At 53.9% G+C, this 19,832-nt stretch overlaps 1 pseudogene; it reads left to right on the top strand.

The window, feature by feature from the left end:
* Positions 1-19,832, top strand: part of LOC101124827 (rho GTPase-activating protein 23-like) — a 30,133-nt pseudogene that overhangs the window by 6,630 nt on the left and 3,671 nt on the right.

Genomic DNA, 19,832 nt, shown 5'->3' with positions numbered 1-19,832 from the left:
GTCTGGTTTGTTCGGAAAGCTGAGGCCTGTGCTGCATGTGGAGCCACCAGCCAGCAGAGAGGAGCTCTTGGTCTGATGGGAGATGGAGCTCCTGCCCTCAGGGTGCTCCAATGATCATTAATTCATTTATTCAGCAAATATTGATGAGCGCTTGCATGCTGCTGTAGGCCCTGGGATATGGAAATGAGAGGACGGACAAGCTCCCTGTCCCCAGGACAGCCTGAGGCTGCAGTAAGTTCTTGGAAGGGATCAAGCTGATCAGAAGCGGGAGCTGCATTGAGGGAAAAATATGGCCAGAGAAGGCCTCGCTGAGGAGGTGACGTTGGTGATGCTGGAGCTCAGATCTGAAGGGGAAGAAGGAAGCAGCCACATATAGAAGTGACAGAGGGGGGCTTAGGCAGAAGGAAAAGCAAGCGGAGAGGCCCTGAGAAAGGAAAGCCTTGGCTCGCTCACCTGCAAGGGCCCCCTGGCTTGACATAATGAGAAAGGTGTGAATATGAATTTGGAGAAAGGCAGGGACAGACCACAGGAGACCTTAGATTTGATTCTGAGGGCGATGGGATCTCTTGAGAGGATGCTGAGCAGGGGAGAGATGTGATCTCCTTTTCATTCTAACATGATCGCTGCAGCTGCTGCTGGAGAATGGTTGCAGGAGCGAGAGTAGAGACTGGGAAGGTCTGTGCATCCTCCAAGCAAGAGGCGTTGATGGCGTGGAAAGATGTCTTTCCTCTGGCAGGAAAGACAGAGACAGGGGATGTTTTGGAGGCAGGACAGTTGTGACTTCCTGATGGATGGGATGTCAAGGGTGAGGAAAAGGGAGGAGTCAAGGGCAGCTCCCAGGTTTCTGGTTAACTGGATGGATTGACTGGGCTGGAAAAGATGGGGGTAGAGAGTGGAGAAGAGGTCTGATGGTAAGAAATCACATGGCCTGGCAAGTATTGTGCAAAGTGCGCATGGGACCTGCAAATGAAGACACTGAGCAGGGTGGGGGTGCCGGGCTGTGGCTGGGGGAGACGCTGGGCTGGGGAATGGCCATCAGCAGATGGACCTGGTTTAAAGGCACGGCACAGGTGACATCCTTGAGGGAGGTGTGCAGGGAGAGGAGAGGAGGGGAGAGTCAGGACAAAGTTCTGGAGCTCCGCCTCCTTTAGGGTGGGGTCTGTTACCTTCAGCTCTGCTGACATTTTGGGCCAGATAATTCCTTGTTGGGGGACGCTGTCCTGTGCATTGTGCAATGTTTAGCCGCATCCCTCAGATGCCATAGCACACCCTCCAGCTCCCTCCACACAAATGTCCCGTGGGGACGAGTCTCCTGGCTGTTTAACTACAGGTGTAGAGGGTGGGGGAGGGGAAGTAGAGAAGACTAGGAAGGAGCCAGTGGCATTAGGAAGAAAGCCGGGAACGTGGGGTCTCAGGTGCCGAGACAGGGTCTGGAGAGGGAAGGAGGGGCCGGCTGTGTCAGATGCCGCCGAGGGGTTAAGGCAAGTTGGGGAGAAGCAGCCACTGGCTTTGGCCACATGGAGGTTCTGGGTGTCCCTAAGAGGAGCTTCTGGGCAAGCGGAGTCTTGGGTGGGTGGCAGGAAAGTGGGGAGAACAACCCTCTAAGAGTGCGGACGGCTTCTCAGCAGGTTTGCTGGGATGAGGGGCAGCCTGGGGAGGGGCGTGGGCTGCAAATGGCTTCCCGAGGATTTCATGTAGGGAGGGCCATGCTGGGTGTGTGAGCATTGCCACCGCTCGGTGAGTGTTGATGCTGGTGTTTAGAGGGGGAGAGGGTTGGGGTCTGCTGGAGGGCTTTAGGGTGATGGGTAGGGGTGTCTAGGCAGGCGAGGGGCTGAGAAAGCATTGGTGGGCTGTGGGCAGGAGGCTGCCCAGGTCTAGCCGGGTGGAGCAGGGGGCTTCTGGTAGGCAGCGTGGGGTCCATCCCCCGGCTGTACTCTGTCTGCTACTCTGAGAGCAGTGGGCAGAACTGGCCTCTCACCACTCCTGTCTCCCCCAACCCCGTGTCTCCCTGCAGAAAGCGGGCAGCGGCCTGAGCCAGTGGAAGCGGGTGTACGCCGCGCTGCGGGCGTGCTCGCTCTCGCTGAGCAAGGAGCGGCGGGAGCCCGGGCCGGCGGCGGAGGGGCTGCAGCGGCCGGTGCAGGTGAACACGAGGCGGCGCCCTTCTGCATCGGCTCCTGCCTCGTGGACACCTCCTACAGCGAGACCAAGAGGAGGCACGTGTTCCGGCTGACCACCGCTGACTTCTGTGAATATCTCTTTCAGGCTGAGGACTGGGATGACATGCTGGGCTGGATCAGAGCGATCTGGGAGAACAGCAGGGCCGAGGGCGAGGTGAGGGCCTGGCCAGCCCGGCGGCCACAGAGGGCGGGTGGGGTGGCCTCTCACAGGCTATGGACCTGGGATGTCCGCTCTGAGCCTCACTTCCCTCTGCTAGAAAGGGGGACTGACAGCAGTGCACCTCGTGATTGTGTCCCCCTAGGTTTCGGGGTGAGGAGGATGCAAGGGCAGGGCTCACGGAGGACCTGGCGTCCTCGGGTGCGGGGATCGGCAGTCACCATCCTGACCCTAATGATGACACGGATTATTGTGACTGTGTTAGGATCGCCTTCAGCAGGCTCTGGTGTGGAGTGGTCAGCTCCAGGCCAGTCTCAGCTTTTCTCAGGAGGCGAGGAAGACAGGGTCCTCCTATGAAGTGTGTTAGGGCATGAGTGTCCCCGCAACAGAACTGCACTGGGCTGGCCTGTCTTCAGGGGGATGAACACATTGACCTTGTGAGGAGGCCGAGAGGCTTGGCCTTTGGCCACAGGTGGGCAGGGGCGGAGCCAAGGGCCTCGGCAGGGATTTTGGGAGAATGTTTTTTGAGAGAGAGTCTCGCTCTGTTGCCCAGGCTGGAGTGCAGTGGCATGATCTCAGCTCACTGCAACCTCCGCCTCCCAGGTTCAAGTGATTCTCCTGCCTTAGCCTCCCGAGTAGCTGGGACTATAGGCACATGCCACCACGCCCAGCTAATTTTTTTTTAGTAGAGACGGGGTTTCACTATGTTAGCCAGGATGGTCTTGATCTTCTGACCTCGTGATCCTCCCACTTCAGCCTCCCAAAGTCCTGGGATTACAGGTGTGAGCCACTGTGCCCAGCTGAAGAATTTTTTTTTAATGGCACCCATTGTGGTCAGCCGTAGCTACACTCCAGGGACCTAGGTAGGGATTCCTCCCTGTTTACTTCTTTGGCCAGGAAGCTGCACAGAAGTGCCTTGAGACACCCACACAAAGTCATGTGGGCATCCCAGGCCTGGGGTCTCTGCCAAGAGGGCAGTGGGCCTGGGCCTGCTCTGGCCATAGGAGGGGGCGCTAGTGCATGGCCTCTTGCTGAGGACACATCCTCTCGCTGACCAGGCTCTGCTCTCCCAGGAACAGCTTTCCCCACTGCAGGGAGGAAGGCACCTGGAATTTGGGCCTCCTCCTCTGGGGGCCTGGCTTGGCTGTCCCCAACAAGGCTTAGTCAGGGGGCTCCCAAGTCACCATCACTATGGCATTAGCAGTCCCTCCTGGGGCACCTCCTCCATGCCTGCTCAGCGTCTGCCAGGATGGTGGCGAGTGCTGCATGATTCTGCACCCAGCCCTGAGCCTTCCCTGTTAGGCTCCCATGTTTATTACCAAGGAGACTGAGGCTCAGAGAGGCTAAGAGGCTTCCCCAAGGCCTCAGCTGGTGAGAGGGTGCTGGGGAGTCCAGGCCTGGTCTTTCTAACTCCAGGGTCTGGGCTGTCCACCTTGCAGGTGGACAAGAGGGGAAGCAGGGCTAGGGATGAGCCCTGGGGTGGCTGGCTGTGGGCACTCACATGATCCACTCTCTCCTCTCCTGCTTCAGGACCCTGGCTGTGCCAACCAAGCTCAGATCAGCAAGAAGCTTAATGATTATCGCAAAGTGAGGTGAGGCCCAGCCCTCGTGGAGCAGTCTCCTCTGTGGGGGTGGTAGGGGGCTGAAGGCAAAGTATGTCTTCCTGGCCCACCTCCAAGGCTGCCCTCTGCTGGGGGAAGGGGTATCCAGGGTATCCAGGGTCTCCAGGCTGCAGTTAGGCATGGAGGCATTGCCTCAGGGTGGAGAGGAGGTCCCGAGGGGCGGGAGGCCAGGGTGGGTGGCCTGCTTGGCCACCCCAAGTGAAGACCTCTCCTCTCCCCCTTTTTCCTACACAGCCATAGCTCTGGGTCCAAAGCTGATTCCTCCCTCAAAGGCTCTCGCAGCCTGGGGGACCTCAAGTCTGAGTTCCTCAAGCAGAGTGCGGCACGTGGCCTCAGGACTCAGGACCTGCCTGCAGGGAGCAAGGGTAGGAAGGTGGCCAATGAGACAGGGTGGTGTGTTGGGGCAGAGGGCATTGGGAGGGGAGAGCGTGTGTGTGTGTGCTGGGCTGTGTCTGCTCGTGTGTGTCTGACTGTGTGCCAGGGTTACCGGTATGTCTGTCTGCGTGTGCATGCCTGTGAGGGTCTGGGGGCTCTCAGGGTCTCGGGGGGGAAGGGCCTGGAGCCTGATTCCCCTCCCTGACATCCCTGCTGGGTGGTCCTCTAATCTTTGCTGGTGTCTCTGCAGGGATGAGAGGCCCACCCTTTCCAAGAGCAACCCTTCCCATTTCCCTCACTTTGGCTATTAGAAAGTTCTTACCTGGCTGGGCAAGGTGGCTCACACCTGTAATCCCAGCACTTTGGGAGGCCAAGGCAGGCAGATCACCTGAGGTCAGGGGTTCAAGACCAGCCTGACCAACATGGCGAAACCCCAACTCTACTAAAAATACAAAAGGCCGGGCACGGTGGCTTACGCCTGTACTCCCAGCACTTTGGGAGGCAGAGGCAGGTGGATCACGAGGTCAGGAGGTCGAGCCCATCCTGGCTAACACAGTGAAACCCCGTCTCTGCTAAAAAACACAAAAAATTAGCCGGGCGTGGTGGCAGGCACCTGTAGTCCCAGCTACTCAGGAGGCTGAGGCAGGAGAATGGCATGAACCTGGGAGGCGGAGCTTGCATTGAGCCAAGATCACGCCTCTGCACTCTAGCCTGGGTGACAGAGCGAGACTCCATCTCAAAAAAAAAAATACAATAAAAGTACCCGGGCGTGGTGGTGTGCGCCTGTAATCCCAACTACTTGGGAGGCTGAGACACGAGAATCACTTGAGCCTGGGAGGTGGAGGTTGCAGTGAGCCAAGATCACACCACTGCACTCTAGCCTGGGTGACAGAGCGAGACCCTGTCTCAAAAAAAAAGAAAAAAAAAAAAAAAGAAAGTTTTTCCCTTGGGCCAGCAGGCATGACGGCTGACACCTATAATCCCAGCATCATTTTGGGAGGCTGAGGCTGGAGGATTGCTTGAGGCCAGGAGTTTGAGACCAGCCTGGGTAGCATAGCAAGGTCCTATCCCTACAAAATATTTTTTTATATATTATTTATTTATTTAGAGACAGAGTCTTGTTCTGTCACTCAGGCTAGGGTGCAGTGGCATGATCTCAGCTCATTGCAACCTCCACCTCTTGGGTTCAAGTGATTCTTGTGCCTCAGCCCCCCTAGTAACTGGGATTACAGGCATGCGCCACCCCGCCTGGCTAATTTTTTTTTTTTTTTGAGACGGAGTCTTGCTCTGTTGCCCAGGCTGGAGTGCAGTGGCGTGATCTCGGCTCACTGAAAGTTCCGCCTCCTGGGTTCACGCCGTTCTCCTGCCTCAGCCTCCTGAGTAGCTGGGACTACAGGCACCCGCCACCACGCCTGGCTATTTTTTTTGTATTTTTAGCAAAGACAGGGTTTCACCATGTTAGCCAGGATGGTCTCGATCTCCTGACCTTGTGATCCACCTGCCTCGGCCTCCTGTAGTGCTGGGATTACAGGCGTAAGCCACCATGCCCGGCCCACACCCGGCTAATTTTTGTATGTTTAGTAGAGACAGGGTTTTGCCATGTTGGCCAGCTGGTCTTGAACTCCTGGCCTCATGTGGTCCTGCCGGCCTCAGCTTCCCAAAGTGCTGGGATTACAAGCATAAGCCACTGTGCCTGGCAAAATTTTTTTTTTTAATTAGCAGGTGTGGTGGTATGAGCTTATAGTCCCAGCCACTCTGGAGGCTGGGCAGGGAAGATTGCTTGAGCCCAGGAATTTGAGGCTGCATTGAGCTATGATCATACCACTGCACTACAGTCTGAGCGACAGAGACCCTGTCTCTAAAGAAACAAAGTTCTATGGCTTCTGCCTTGTAGTTTTGGCCCACGAGCCACATGGAAGTCCTTGCATTGCTCTGGGCCTCTCCTTTGGGGTAAGCATCCTCCACTTCAGGCCTTTTCTCTTGCCATACAATGTCCCATCAGCCCTGGGCATCTGGTTTCTTCTCTGATGGAATCCCCATAACTCCATATGTGTGAATGTGACAGTGAATATGTGTGACCCTACTGGATACTCCAGCTCACTCTGGCTCTGTCTCCCCCACTTCCGATGACAGTGCTGCAGCCACCAAAACCCCCTGGGGCATCAACATCATCAAGAAAAATAAGAAGGCCGCCCGAAGGGCGTTTGGGGTAAAGCTGGAGGAGTGCCAGCCAGCCACGGAGAACCAGGTGGGTCTCTGCCACATGCCAGAGCAGGCCCGGCAGGGGGAGACCGAGGCACAGAGGGTCAGAGCAGCAAGGGACATGGAACCAGCTCTTCACCTCATTGTACAAGCACAGCTGGGAAAACAGCCCAGAGAGAGGAAGGCCCCCAGCTGCCCCGGGCCTCCCAGGGAGGGAGCAGCAGGGCTGAGGCTGAGCCCGGCTCCTTCTCAGACCATGGCGAGGCTTTGGTGTCATTTTTAGCTCCCAGACTGGAGGCAGCAAGGGCCTTTTGTTCCCCCCAAGGGTTCCCGGCAGCAGCTCTGGGCCTTGCATTGTCCCCTTCTTGGCCTCCCCAGCTCCTCTGGCTCCTGTCCCCCCTAACACCCCTCCCCTGTGTCCCCAGCATGTCCCCTTAATCGTGGCTGCATGCTGTCGCATTGTGGAGGCATGAGGGCTGGAGTCCACAGGCTTTTACCGAGTGCCCGGCAACAATGCAGTGGTGTCCAGCCTACAGGAGCAGCTCAACCGCTGGCCTGGTGACATCAACCTGCAGGATGAGGTGGGTGAAGCTGGGGGGGGGTCTGTGGAAGGGGGGCTGAGATGGTGTGTAGGTGGTGCTCCGCTTGGAGAGTTCTGTGGTCTATTGTGTTGCATGCATTGTGCCCTATGACATGCCCGGCATTGGTCTAGAACACCAAGATGGGCAAGATGGGACCTGCCCCCACTGGCCAGCCTGGGGATGGGCATCACCCCAGGCTGAAGCTGACCAAGTAAATGCAGTCATGGCCTGGGGAGCTCTGAGGCAGAGGCTCACAGACAGCAGTTTTGTCCGAGTGTTTAGGATGAGTAGAGTTCACCAAAGGCCGGTGAAAGCCAGGTGAGGGCATTCCAGGCAGCAGAATGGCCTGCACAATGGTGTAGATGTGGAAAGTGTGCCAGGAGTCTACCAGCTTTCTCTGTAGAAGGCAGAAAGTAAATATTTTTTGCTGTAGTTTGCTCTGTTGCATTCCCCCCTTCTCTTCCTCCTCCTTCTCTTCCTAATCCTTTAACAATGTAAAAATCATACTTAGCTCAAGGTCCATCCAGAAGCAGGCTGTGGCTAGATATTGCCTACAGACCATGTTTTACAAACCGCCAGCTTAGAAAAAGGGGAATATATGATGTTTTCTAGAATGGCCAGCAATTTGGGTGGCTGCAACATGGAAAGAGAAGTGGCTGATCAGGCGAGATGAGACCAGCCTGTGAAAGGATCTGCAATCACACTTAAGTGTTTCCAGCAGGGCCGGCGATTCTCAAAGGGTGTTCCACAGAGTCCTAGGGTTCCCCAGAGGGGCATGGGAGGCCAGGGGCAGGTCAGGACCCCCTGTCCTTGCTAGAGCAACCCTGCTTTGTCCTGTCTGTTGTACTGGGTTTTCACGTACAATTTTATTTGCCCAAAGGGGCTCTGATAAAAAAGATATTTTGGAAAACCATGAATGTGGGCAGTGATGTTCCATGAGTCACACACGTGAAGGCTCATGGAATACACAAGTCTTCCTGTCCTTGGAGAGTGAGGAGCTGAGACAAGTGTGTGTGAAATTGTGGACAAGAGAAAAAGATGATCTCTCATCAGGGACCACACTGTGATGAGGAAGGACAGGGTGCTCAGGCTGGAGCAGGTGGTGGCTGGAGGATTTGAGTATTGGAGGAATGAATAGGAGGGGGCAGGTGGACAGGAAGCCTTTCGGGGTGTGAGATAATGGCATTTTTCCAAAACCCCAGCAAGGGCCAGGGAGGGCTTGAGGGTTAGCACAGAGAGTAGATCTACCTCCTGGGCTTGGAGGTGGGGAGGGTGAGGCCCCAGGGGGACAGAGAGGGCATTTGATGGCTTCACTGAAGACTTTGACCTTGATCTGATGGACAGTAGGGAGCTCTTGATGGTTCTTAAGCTGGGGAGGCATCGTGAGAACAAAGTTAAAGAAAGAGTAATGCTTCTGCTCATGTCCATTGGATACAAATGCGGAGGGCAGGGGTCTGGGGAGAAGTCACTGATCTATGGAAGCACTAAGTGTCAGGAGGACTTGGTGGTCCCGGGGGAAGGGGGAGGATGGGAGCAACCCTAAGAGTTGGCTGCATGAGAGGGAGGAAGGAGGGGCGAGGAAGAGCTGCATGTTTGAGCTGGGGCTGGTGGTATCTTCCCCTGGCAGAAACCAGGGAGTAGGGCAGCATGAGGAGAGGTGGAAGGGAGGGGCCATCTCAGGGAGTGGCTCCATTGGATTTGGGGTGTGGAAAGTCCCTTGCATGGGGCGAGGGCATAAACAGGCACTAGATTGAGCGTGGACTATGGATTTGGGGTGTGGAAAGTCCCTTGCATGGGGCGAGGGCATAAACAGGCACTAGATTGAGCGTGGACTAGAGAGTGGCATGGGTCCTGCTGCAGCTGGGGCATGGGATGACCAAGGGTGGGTCGCAGAACAGCAGGGGCCACGCTCTGAGTGGGACAGAAGGAGAGGGCCGCTGGTGAGGCTGGGGTGAGGGCAGACACTTCACTCTGGAGGAGCCAGAAAGCACTGGCCAGGGCATTGGGTTTGGCAGCTGGGAGATGAGAGGAGCTCACACCTGAGGGGCAGGAGGTAACGGAGTCGGGTGGGCAGGAGCCGCACTGGGTGTGTGTGAGATGAGGGGGCCATGCTGGCAGGCAGCTGGTCCAAGCCAGGGCCAGCCGGGGGCATACAAGGTGTATTGGGTGTGTTGTTTTGTCTTGGATATCATTGTGTCATTTGTTGTGGGTCATGCTGGGAATAAGTGTAGTGGGGGATGAATCTAACCCCTGGTGAGCCTGTGGGGAGTGTATTGTTTATGGGATTGTCTGGCATTAAGCTGTGGATCCATTGTAATGAGTGTGTGTACTGCTGTGCTCTGTCTCTTTGTTGGGGGTATTAGGTCGCTTTCTGGGCCTGAGTTATTCTGAGCCATTCCCAGCGAGGTGGCTGTGCCCGACTTGGTTGCAGTGTGGGGTGATGGTGCCCCCCGGAGGACAGAAGGGACAACGACCCGGCCGTTAGTTCTTGTACTCAACAACCATTTATTTTAGAGTAGGGTTTCTCAACCTCAATGGACATTTTGGGAAGAACAATTATTTGTTGTGTGGGGTTGCCCTGTGCATTGGAGGAAATTTGGCATCATCCCTGGCCTCGATCCACTAGATGCAAGTGGCATCTCCCAGTTGGGAACATCAAAATGACTCCAGACATTGTCAAATGTCCTCTGGGGGTGGAGAGGGAGTTTGGGGGACAAAATGGCCTCCTTCTGTTAGAACTACTGATTTAGGGCCATGTAAGTATCAGGTTAACTGTCCTAGGTGATAGGAGCACAGTGGGAAATGAGACCGACGGGATCCTGGCTCCTCCTGGAGCTTACAGTCCTGTAGGGAGACAGGCATGAACATAGAAACAAAAGCAGAAAATAATGACAAATTGGGTTAAGCGCCATGAAGGAAACAAAGTCAGGGCTGGGGTGCAGGTGACAGGGCAGTGGTGAAGGTGGCTGCTTTAGCTATGAGGGTCAGAGAAGTCCTCTTTGAAGACTGACTTTTAGGCGGGGATGAGGAGCCAGTTGTGTGGAGGCGGGGAGGAAAGTTCTGGTTGAGGGAACCAGCTGATGCAGAGGACCTGAGACAGGAAGGAGGCAGCACGAATGACTGCTGTGTCACGGATGCTTAAACTGTGCCCAGTGGAGGCAGCAGCTGCCACTCACTGTGTCCCCACAGTGCCTGGGACTTTCTGTGAATGGGGAGATGTTGGAGCCCACGCGCTGGCAGGAACAAGGAGGTACTGGGGCCAAGTGTGAGTGTGGGCACAGGACCTCTCTGGGGACTCAGGTCTGCTGCCACCATCCTGATGAGTAGAGAGCTTAGTCTAAGTGGGTCCCAGGGAGGGCCTGGTGGGCTTGATTGGGCTCTGGGGTGAATGATCGTGGAGGCATGGGCATTGGGCTAGGCCTGCCTGTGGCCTGACATCTGACTCCTCCCCCAGTGCTGGCAAGACCTCAATGTGATCAGCAGCCTGCTCAAGTCCTTCTTCCGAAAGCTGCCCGAGCCTCTTTTCACTGATGGTGAGTAGGAGGTGGAAGTGGGAGTGGGGAGGGGATACCAGTCTGTGCCGCACCCTGACCACTACTTTTGCATTTGGTTTGTTGGTTTTACTCTTTTTTTTTTTTTTTTTTTTTGGAGACAGTCTTGCTCTGTCGCCCAGGCTGAAGTGCAGTGGTGCAATCACGGCTCATTGCAGCCTCAAGCTACTGGGCTCAGGCGATCCTCCCACCTCAGCCTCCTGAGTAGCTGAGACAGCAGGTGAACACCACCACACCCACCTAATTTAAAAGTTTTTTTCAGAGATGGGGGGAGTTTCTCACTATGTTGCTCAGACTGGTGTTACACTCCTGGTGTCAAGCAATCCTCCTGCCTGCCCCAGCCCCACAAAATGCTGGGATTACAGGCATGAGCCACCACGCTGGCTTTTTTTTTTTTTTTTTAACACAAAAGCTTATTAAAAAAACATAGATTGTACAGATGTGAATAAAGAAAACAGCACAGGACCCTGTGAATCTCCTGCTCCCTTTCACGGGAGGTTGTGGCTAACACTTTCTGAGCATTAGTGTGTGCCAAGCACAAATCCCTACAGCAACTCCATGAGGAAGGTGCTATTGTCTTCCCTCTACAGATGAGGAAACCAAGGCTCAGAGAGGTTTAATGCCTTGCCCAAGGTCACACAGGTTGTAAATGGCAGAGCCAGGATTCCACCCCAGGCATCGGGCTCCGACGGGCTTTGGCCGTTTGCTGAACTGCTGATTCACAATCTGTTGTGTTTCTCTCCTGGCCCTCTTATATGCGTGGCAGAGATACACACGTGCCTGCATGGGGTTTGGAGTTGGATGGGTTCAGGGGTGTGCTGGCAGATGTTTAACATCTGTCTCTGGGGGAAAAAAGCCCTAATGCCTAGCGTTTTCCAGCTTCCATGGTGTAAATACTCCTACCATGGTGTATTTCAAGCCACCAACATGATGTTACCAACATGGAACTGGGAAGAGAGGCACACAGTCACTCTCAGGAGCTGGTGTGAGCGGGCTCCAGCACACCACTGGTTGAGTTGTTTTTAACAAAAGCAGAGTTGTAATTCTGAGATTCGTTCGTGTCAGTGCAGAGAGGTCTACCTCATTCTTCTTTTAAATCAGCCACATAGAATTTCATGGTTTGAATGGACTATAATTTCTTTAGGTACTCCTCTATTGATGGATATTTAGCTTGTCTTCAAATGTTTGCTATCACACAACCTGTTGCAATGGCTTTCCTTGAATAAGTCCTTGCACACCTGGATCTGTGCTCTCTAAGGAGATTCTTAGATGTAGAACTGCTGGGTCAAAGTCCCGGCGAACCTTTCTGAGACCAGTGTCAATTGCACTCTGAGAAAGAGGCCCTGGTTTAGACTCCCACTAACGATGTAGGAGTCTGTCTTTCCACATCCCCAACAGCATTGGATGTTATAACTATTATTGTTATTTGAAGGCCAGGCATGGTGGCTTATGCCTGTGATCCCAGCTCTTTGGAAGGCTGAGGCAGGTGGATCACCTGAGGTCAGGAGTTCAAGACCAGCCTGACTGTGGTGAAACCCCGTCTCTACTAAAAATACAAAAATTAGTTGGGTGTGGTGGAGGGTGCCTGTAGTCCCAGCTGCTAGGGAAGCTGAGACAGGAGAATTGCTTGATCCCAGGAGGCAGAGGTTGCAGTGAGCCGAGATCGCACCACGGCACTTCAGCCTGAGTGACAGAGCCAGACTCCATCTCAAAATAAATGAATAAATAATACAATAAAATAAAAATAAAAATACTATTATTTGACACAGGATCTTGCTCTGTTGCCCAGACTGGAATGCAGTGGCACAATCATGGCTCACTGCAGCCTCAACCTCCTGGGCTGAAGTGATCCTCCCATCTCAGCCTCCTGAGTAGCTGGGACTACAGGTTTGTGCCACCATACCCAGCTAATTAAAAAAAAAAAATTTTTTTTTGGTAGAGGCAGGGTCTCCCTACATTGCTCAGGCTGGTCTTCAACTCATGGTCTAAAGTGATCATCACACCTCAGCTTTTCAAAGTGCTGGGATTTTAGGCTTGAGCCACCTCACCCAGACAGCATTAAATATTATTAATATTTTAAACTTTTCTAATCAGATAAGGGAAATGGCATCTCATTATTGTTTTTATTTTCATTGCCCTCATTACTAGGGAGATTAAATCTTTTTTCATTAGCATATTGGCTGTTTCTATTTTCTCTGTAATTGCTGGATCAGACAATGTGCCCATTTTTCTGTTGGGTTGTTTATTTTTTTCTTATGTTGATTTGTGGGAGAAAAGCTCTTTGTGTTTTACACATATTAACACTTTGTTAGTTTTCACAAATATTTGCTTTGGCCTGCCATTTGCCTTTTCACTTTGCAGTACAGAAACTGAAAACAAATTTGTTGTTGTTGTTGTTTTGTTTTGTTTTTTGAGACAGAGTTTCACTCTTGTCGCCCAGGCTGGAGTGCAATGGTGTGATCTCGGCTCACTGGAACTTCTGCCTCCTGGGTTCAAGCGATTCTTCTGCCTCAGTCTCCCGAACAGCTGGGATTACAGGTGCCCACCATCATGCCCAGCTAATTTTTGTATTTTTGGTAGAGACAGGGTTTCACCATGTTGGCCAGGCTGGTCTCGAACTCCTGACCTCAGGTGATCCACCCTCCTTGGCCTCCCAAAGTGCTGGGATTACACGCGTGAGCCACCGCGCCCTGCCTAACAATTTTTAATTTTATTTTTATTTAATTTTATTTATTTTTTTGAGAAAGTGTCTCACTCTGTCACCCAGGCTGGAGTGCAGTGGTATGATCTCGGCTCACTGCAACCTCCGCCTCCCGGGTTCAAGCCATTCTCCTGTCTCAGCCTCCCAAGTAGCTGGGATTACAGGCACCTGCCACCATGCCCAGTTAATTTTTATATTTTTAGTAAAGATGAGGTTTTGCCACATTGGCCAGGCTGGTCTTGAACTCCTGACCTCAAGTGATCAGCTGATGCACCTCAGCCTTCCAAAGTGCTGGGATGACAGACGTGAGCCACCTTGCCTGGCTGAAAACAATTGTTTAAAATGTGACCAAAGCTGTTCATCTTTTCTTCATAGATTCTGCATCTCATGTTTAGGATGGCCTTAGGATTATAAAAATATTTTCTTATTTTTTCCCCAGTGCTTTTATAATTTTCACAATTGGCTCTGCCGTGTGATTGCATTTGTGTATTGTGAGCTAGAAATGATCCCCCCCACCCCTGATGGTAGCCATTTGTCCCGGGGACATCTGTTGAGGCCCCCATCCCTCCCCCCGATTGGAAGTGCTGCCTTTATCATATAATAAATATCCACATGGCCCCCTTCCCCCCTTTCTAGCCTTAACATTGCTCTGCCTTTTCTGCCGTGCCAGCCGGCTTCAGCTGTGCCATCCATTCAGGATGTTTCAGTGCCTGGTAGGGCAGATCCTCCCAGGTTACTCTTTCTTTAAAAACTATTCCTGGCTGTCTTTGTGCATTAGCTCATCCAGATGAATTTCAGAATAGGCTTATCATGTTCCATTTTTTAAAGGTCCCCATGGACTTGTTCTGAAGGGAGTTGGGGGAATCCTTGGTCGAGGCTGTCTGAAGCCCCTCCTCCTCTCCAGGTGCCCTTCTCTTCTGACCTGCTGAACCTTGGTGTCCCTGTCCTGGAGATGGGGGCAGGGACCCCTTTTCTGGGATCAGCATGCAGCTCAGACCATATTGCCTCCCAAATGAACACAGCTGGGCTACCCCAGGTCAGGTGCACACCCGAGTGTAGCTGTGGTGAGTGCAGCTGTGGTGAGTGCAGCTGTGGTAAGTGCAGCTGTGGTGGGTGTGTTCACATACACAAGAGGCTGTCGCCCACACTGGAGCCCCCGAACCGGAGGAGTTCAAAACACAGCCCTCCCAGCAGGGCCCTCGGCCCAGAGAACAGGGGAAGGTGCTGCGCCCACCTCTCTAAAGAGTCTCTGCTGTGTTCTAGACAAATACAACGACTTCATCGAGGCCAACCGCATCAAGGACGTGTGGGAGCGGATGAGGACGCTGCGGAAGCTGGTAAGGAGCGAGAGGTGCTGCCAGGCATGAGGTGGGGCAGCTGCCTGAGCACCTCTGTCCCAGGAGGCAGGGAGTCCGGTGCTGCCCACGACCCCTGTGGCCTTGGAGAAGCCCTGCTCCACTCAGGGCCTCAGTTTCCCCATCCATACAAGAGAATGGGGGGTCAGAGGATAGGTTCCAGACTCCCTGAGGCATGGTAGTGGGAGATCTTTGGGGCATGGTGGTGACGGGGGACAGGGGCAGGCCCTTACAGCCTGTCCCCATGCCCCTCCTCTCTCCTGCTCAGATCCGGGATCTCCCAGGACACTACTATGAAACGCTCAAATTCCTTGTGGGCCATCTCAAGACCATCGCTGACCACTCTGAGAAAAACAAGGTGGGTAGGAGTCCCGCATGGAGTCTGGGGAGGCAAGCACGGACTTACTGTGTGGGGGTCCTCAGCACGCACTGAGCTCCTGCAGGTCCAGTAACTCAGGCCCCTCTAGGCACGCCCTCCTCCTATGACTGCTCCGTCCCCATCCCACTCCTACATGCTGGTCAGTGTTTTCCCCCAGAGAGCCATCTCCTGAGTTTCTGAGGGCTTTCCAGAGGCAGGGAACCCCGGCCCCCCGTATCCGATGCATTGCCATCCTCCGACTTAGCTCAAGTCCCTCGCATTGCATTTTCCTCATCAAACCCCTTATGCCTTCTGGTTCTGCAGTGGGGAAAATGAGGGGAGTGATAGGATTTTTTGTGTTTTTTGTTTGTTTTTTCTTTTGAGATGAAGTCTCACTCTGCTGCTTAGGCTGCAGTGCCTTGGCACGATCTCAGCCCACTGCAACCTTCGCCTCCCGGGTTCAAGTGATTCTCCTGCCTCAGCCTCCCGAGTAGCTGGGATTACAGGCATCTGCAAGTGATCAGATTTTTTCTCAGGCCTAAAATAACCCCTGGGACCTCCAACATGTTTCCTACTGCAGCGTCTCCCACTGCTGGCACTGACCACTCAGGGCTGCCCTGTATAGGTGTGCAGGTTGGGCACTGCTCATGGCTGCTGGGCCTGGGGATGAAAGGGGCTGAAATCTGGCCTGTGCTCTACTCATCAAGCATTTCCATGCCCATACAAGGGGGTGTCCACCCTTTAAGCTGGGGACTGGTGAGGATGCAGTTGGGGACAGAGGCCTTAGGGGCCAGAGTGAGGGAGGACTGAGTTCAGGATGTTGACAGTGACCTGCTTTCCCTGCTGCCCAGATAGAACCCCGGAACCTGGCCCTGGTCTTTGGGCTGACAATGGTGAGGACGTCTGAGGACATGACAGACGTGGTGACCCACATGCCTGACGGCTACAAGATCGTGGAGACACTGATCCAGCACGTAAGCCCCTGTTCCGGGGGGGGCGCCCGGCAGCCCCTGGGGCCCAGGCCATGTTCCTCTGAGCCCCTCGCTCTTGCTCAGCCTGGCGGGGTGTGCCCCAGGAAGGGCTCGGCAGCTTTAGAGCATGCTGCTAGGGTGGTATATACTCCTCCAAAGCCATGGGCTGCATTTCAAGGCAAGGCAGGAATGGATCCTGGAATCCTTGCTGCCCTGGGATGTTGTGTCCCCAGCAGGAGAGTCGAGAGGCCCCCGAGTGTCCAAGATGCCTGGGAAAGGCAGAAGAAGAGGAAGGGCGGGGAAGGTGCTACTGGTGGAGGGCAGAAGGGGCAGCTTCAGAAGGTGGCCCCTGGAGAGGTGTCCTGGCAGACACGAGCAGACAGTGGCCAAGGTCTGGCCTGACATCAGAAGGCCCTGGCTCTAGTGACTTTCCCTGCTGGCCCCACTGAGGTTTTGGGGAGGTAGTGGTGATGTCCATGGTAACAACAAGGGGTGGATGGGGCAGGGCACAGGGCCTTGGCCTGAGGCAGGATCCTGCACCAGTGCTTGGCATATACTGGGCTGGCCACCTCCCTTCTCATGGCTTCCTGGATGCCAACAGCCCTTGTCCTGTAGGTTCTTGTTACTGTGCATGGGCGGAGGAGAACCCAGAGTGACCAGCAGAGGGCGCAGGAGGCCTTGGTCTTCCAGAGCCCAACCCTAAGGCAGCACTGCCACCTTCTGGGGCACACACGGATGTCATTATGAATCATAGATTTTCCATTTCCAATTCTTGTTACAGCCCACAAAGGATGAGAACAGAGCCCCTCCTGCCAGGGGAAATAAGACTGGCAGCTGGTCAGAGGAAGGGAAGCCTCAGTCCCGAGCCCCCTTTAGACACCTCACTGAAGGAAAGCTGGGCCCTATCACCCCCATTTTACAGAGGAGGAAACAGGCTCAGAGACGCAAAGCAACTTGCTCATGGTCACACAGCTAATAAGTGGCAGCCCACGATTTCAAGCCAGATCTGACTGACCAAAGCCTGTGCTTTCCTCCTGCTATCAATCCAAAGGCCAGACTCCTAGGTCCCTCCTTGAGCTGGCTTGGGATGGAGGGAGGGCGCCAGGGTAAGGAGGCGAGGTGGTGGGCAGCTGAGCCATGTTAACAGCCTTGGTTGCCCATCTCCCTCCTTCACTGCATGCTCAGGGCTCCGAGCCACAGGAGGGAGCATCACAGCCTGCTGCATCCGGACACTAGGAACACCACTCCAGAGCTGTCTGGGAGGCCAGGGCTGCCCTGCAGCGTCGGGGATCCTGATGAGGCCTTGGGAAAGCTTAGCTCTCCAGGGCACCAGGGAGCCTCGGAACCTCCCGTGAGGGTGTATTTTGGGGGCAGCAGCAGGGAAGAGTGGGTGTCTGGCTCTGTGCTCCTGGAGAAGCCCCTGGAAGCCCAAGGTCTGAGGTCAGCTGAGGTGTCAGGAACTGAAGCCTTCAGGGAGGAAGGAGGCCAAAGCCCCAATGGGAAGTCCCTGCTCTGGGCAGGGTGGAGAAGGTGGAGTTTGTCTCATTTAGCACTGACACTAGCGCCAAGCACACAGTGGATACTCAGTGCTTGTGGAGTATAAATGAATGAGTAAATTGCTAATTGAGGTTACGTCAGGCTGGGCTTTTCTTTCTCTTTCTCTCTCTTTCTTTTCACTTTTGTTTGTTTGTTTGTTTGTTTGTTTTGATAGAGTCTCAGTCTGTCACCCACACTGGAGTGCAGTGGGCAGATACGGCCCACTTCCAGGCTCAGGCGATCCTGCCATCTCAGCCTCCTGAGTAGCTGGGACTAGAGATGCCACCACCACACCACCTGGCTAATTTTTGTATTCTTTTGTAGAGATGAGGTCTTACTATGTTGCCAGGGCTAGTCTTGAACTCCTGGACTCAAGCAATCCTCCCATCTCAGCCTTCCGAAGTGCTGGGATTACAGGTGTGAGCCATCACGCCCGGCCAGGCTGGGCTTTTCTACTCAGAGATTCATTCCCGAGAGCTAACTGAGCTAGTGTCCTTCCCTTCTCTGCCTCCTTGGCAATTGAACGTAACCAGCCCTGGACGATTGTCGAGGGAATGAGCCACCCACTCTGCAAGCCCTGAAAGCCTGCCCACCCAAGCGTGCCGGCTCTGTCTAGCCCGGAGGCTCCATAGCCAGGGCAGTGCTGCTGTCACTTGGGGCACCCAGACCAGTCTTCAGGTTGGAAAGAGGGTGGCAACTGAGGGGTAAAGAGGAACAGCGACTTGCCCAGGGCCACGCAGCAAGATAATGGCAGAGCAGAGAGGAGAGCAAACCTGGATGTCTGATCTTGCAGCGGGCAAGTTGCCAGGAGCCCCTACCTATGTTTACGAAGTCAAATGGAACCCAAACAAAGATCACCCAGGGCATTTGCTTAGGGACTCACTCAGCAAAGGCAGTGATACCTAATGTTTCTCAGCCTCAGCACTAGTGACCGCTGGGGTCCAGATAAGTCCTTATTGTGAGAGGCTGGTCTGTGTGTTATAGGACATTTAGCAACATCGCTGGCTTCTACCTGCTGGATGCTGGGAATATCACTCTAGTTGTCACAATCAAAAAGGTCTCCAGACATTGCCAAGTGCCCCCTGGGGTGGGGGGATTGATGGCAGTGGCTCTGGGGCCAGCCTGCTCCTATGTGCTGTGTGGCCTTGGACAAGTTCCTTACCTGTTGTGCCTCAGTCTCCACATCTGTAAAGTAGAGATGACAATACTGTTTACCGCACATCGTTGTGAACGTCTGCTAAAGCACTCGCAGCGATGCCTGGCAGGTCCTAAGTGTTGTGTGAGAACTGACTGTCATCCTCTTTGTCGTGGTCATTATTCCACGCCAGAGACAGATCCCCGTGCTGGGAACACGGAGGTGAATGGGAGCCTGCTCAGAAGGAATATTGCCAGCCGGTGTGGTGGTGCATGTCTGTGGTCTCAACTACTTGGGGGGCTGAGGTGGGAGGCTGCAGTGAGCCGAGATTGTGACACTGCACTCCAGCCTGGGTGACAGAGTGAGACCCTGCCACACACACACACACACAAAAATCCATAAAATGATGCTTCTCATTATTATTTTATTACTTTGATAAAATAATGTTTATCAAAGTAAGAGCTGCGTCTCTTTGTGATCTGGGCTATGTCCAAGGAAGCCCCACAGAAGGACCCACCCCGGCCCTGGGTGCAGGGCTGGGGTCGTAGTCATGGAGTTCTTGAACTGCCTTAGAGGACCATGATGAGAACTTAGCCAGGCAGAGCAGGGAGAAAGGGCATCCCAGGCGGAAAGAACAGCACGTGCAGAAACAGGGTGGCAGGAACTAGTGTGGATTCGTCTTGAGAGCCGTGGCCACCCGGGCGCTTCCTGTAGATGCTGTGGCTTACAGAGTACTTCTGGGCACCTTCCAACCTGAGTTAATGGCTGGCTTCTTTGGGCCGATCCTCAGGCTCCCCCTGGTCAGCCTGCCTCTGGAAGCCGCACTTTTGAATAACGGTAGCTGACATCTATTATACATTAACAATGTGCTGCACTCAACGTTTTCCATACAGTATTTCATCTCAATCCTCCTCAGGCCTAGAAGGAGGTACTCACATCATGCCCGTTTTAGAGATAAGTAAATAGACTTACAGAGGGAAAGTAACTTGGCTAAGGTGAACTTGAACCAAGATGACTGACTCCAGAGCTTCCATTTTTCTTTCACTTTTCTTTTTTTTTTGAGACAGAGTCTCACTCTGTCATCCAGGCTGAAGTGCAACGGTGCGGTCTC

This window comes from Gorilla gorilla, chromosome 17, assembly GCF_029281585.2.
Source record: "Gorilla gorilla gorilla isolate KB3781 chromosome 17, NHGRI_mGorGor1-v2.1_pri, whole genome shotgun sequence".
Taxonomy (NCBI): domain Eukaryota; kingdom Metazoa; phylum Chordata; class Mammalia; order Primates; family Hominidae; genus Gorilla; species Gorilla gorilla.
The sequence above is the reverse complement of the archived record's forward strand: the minus strand, read 5'-3'. Positions and strand labels throughout refer to the sequence as shown.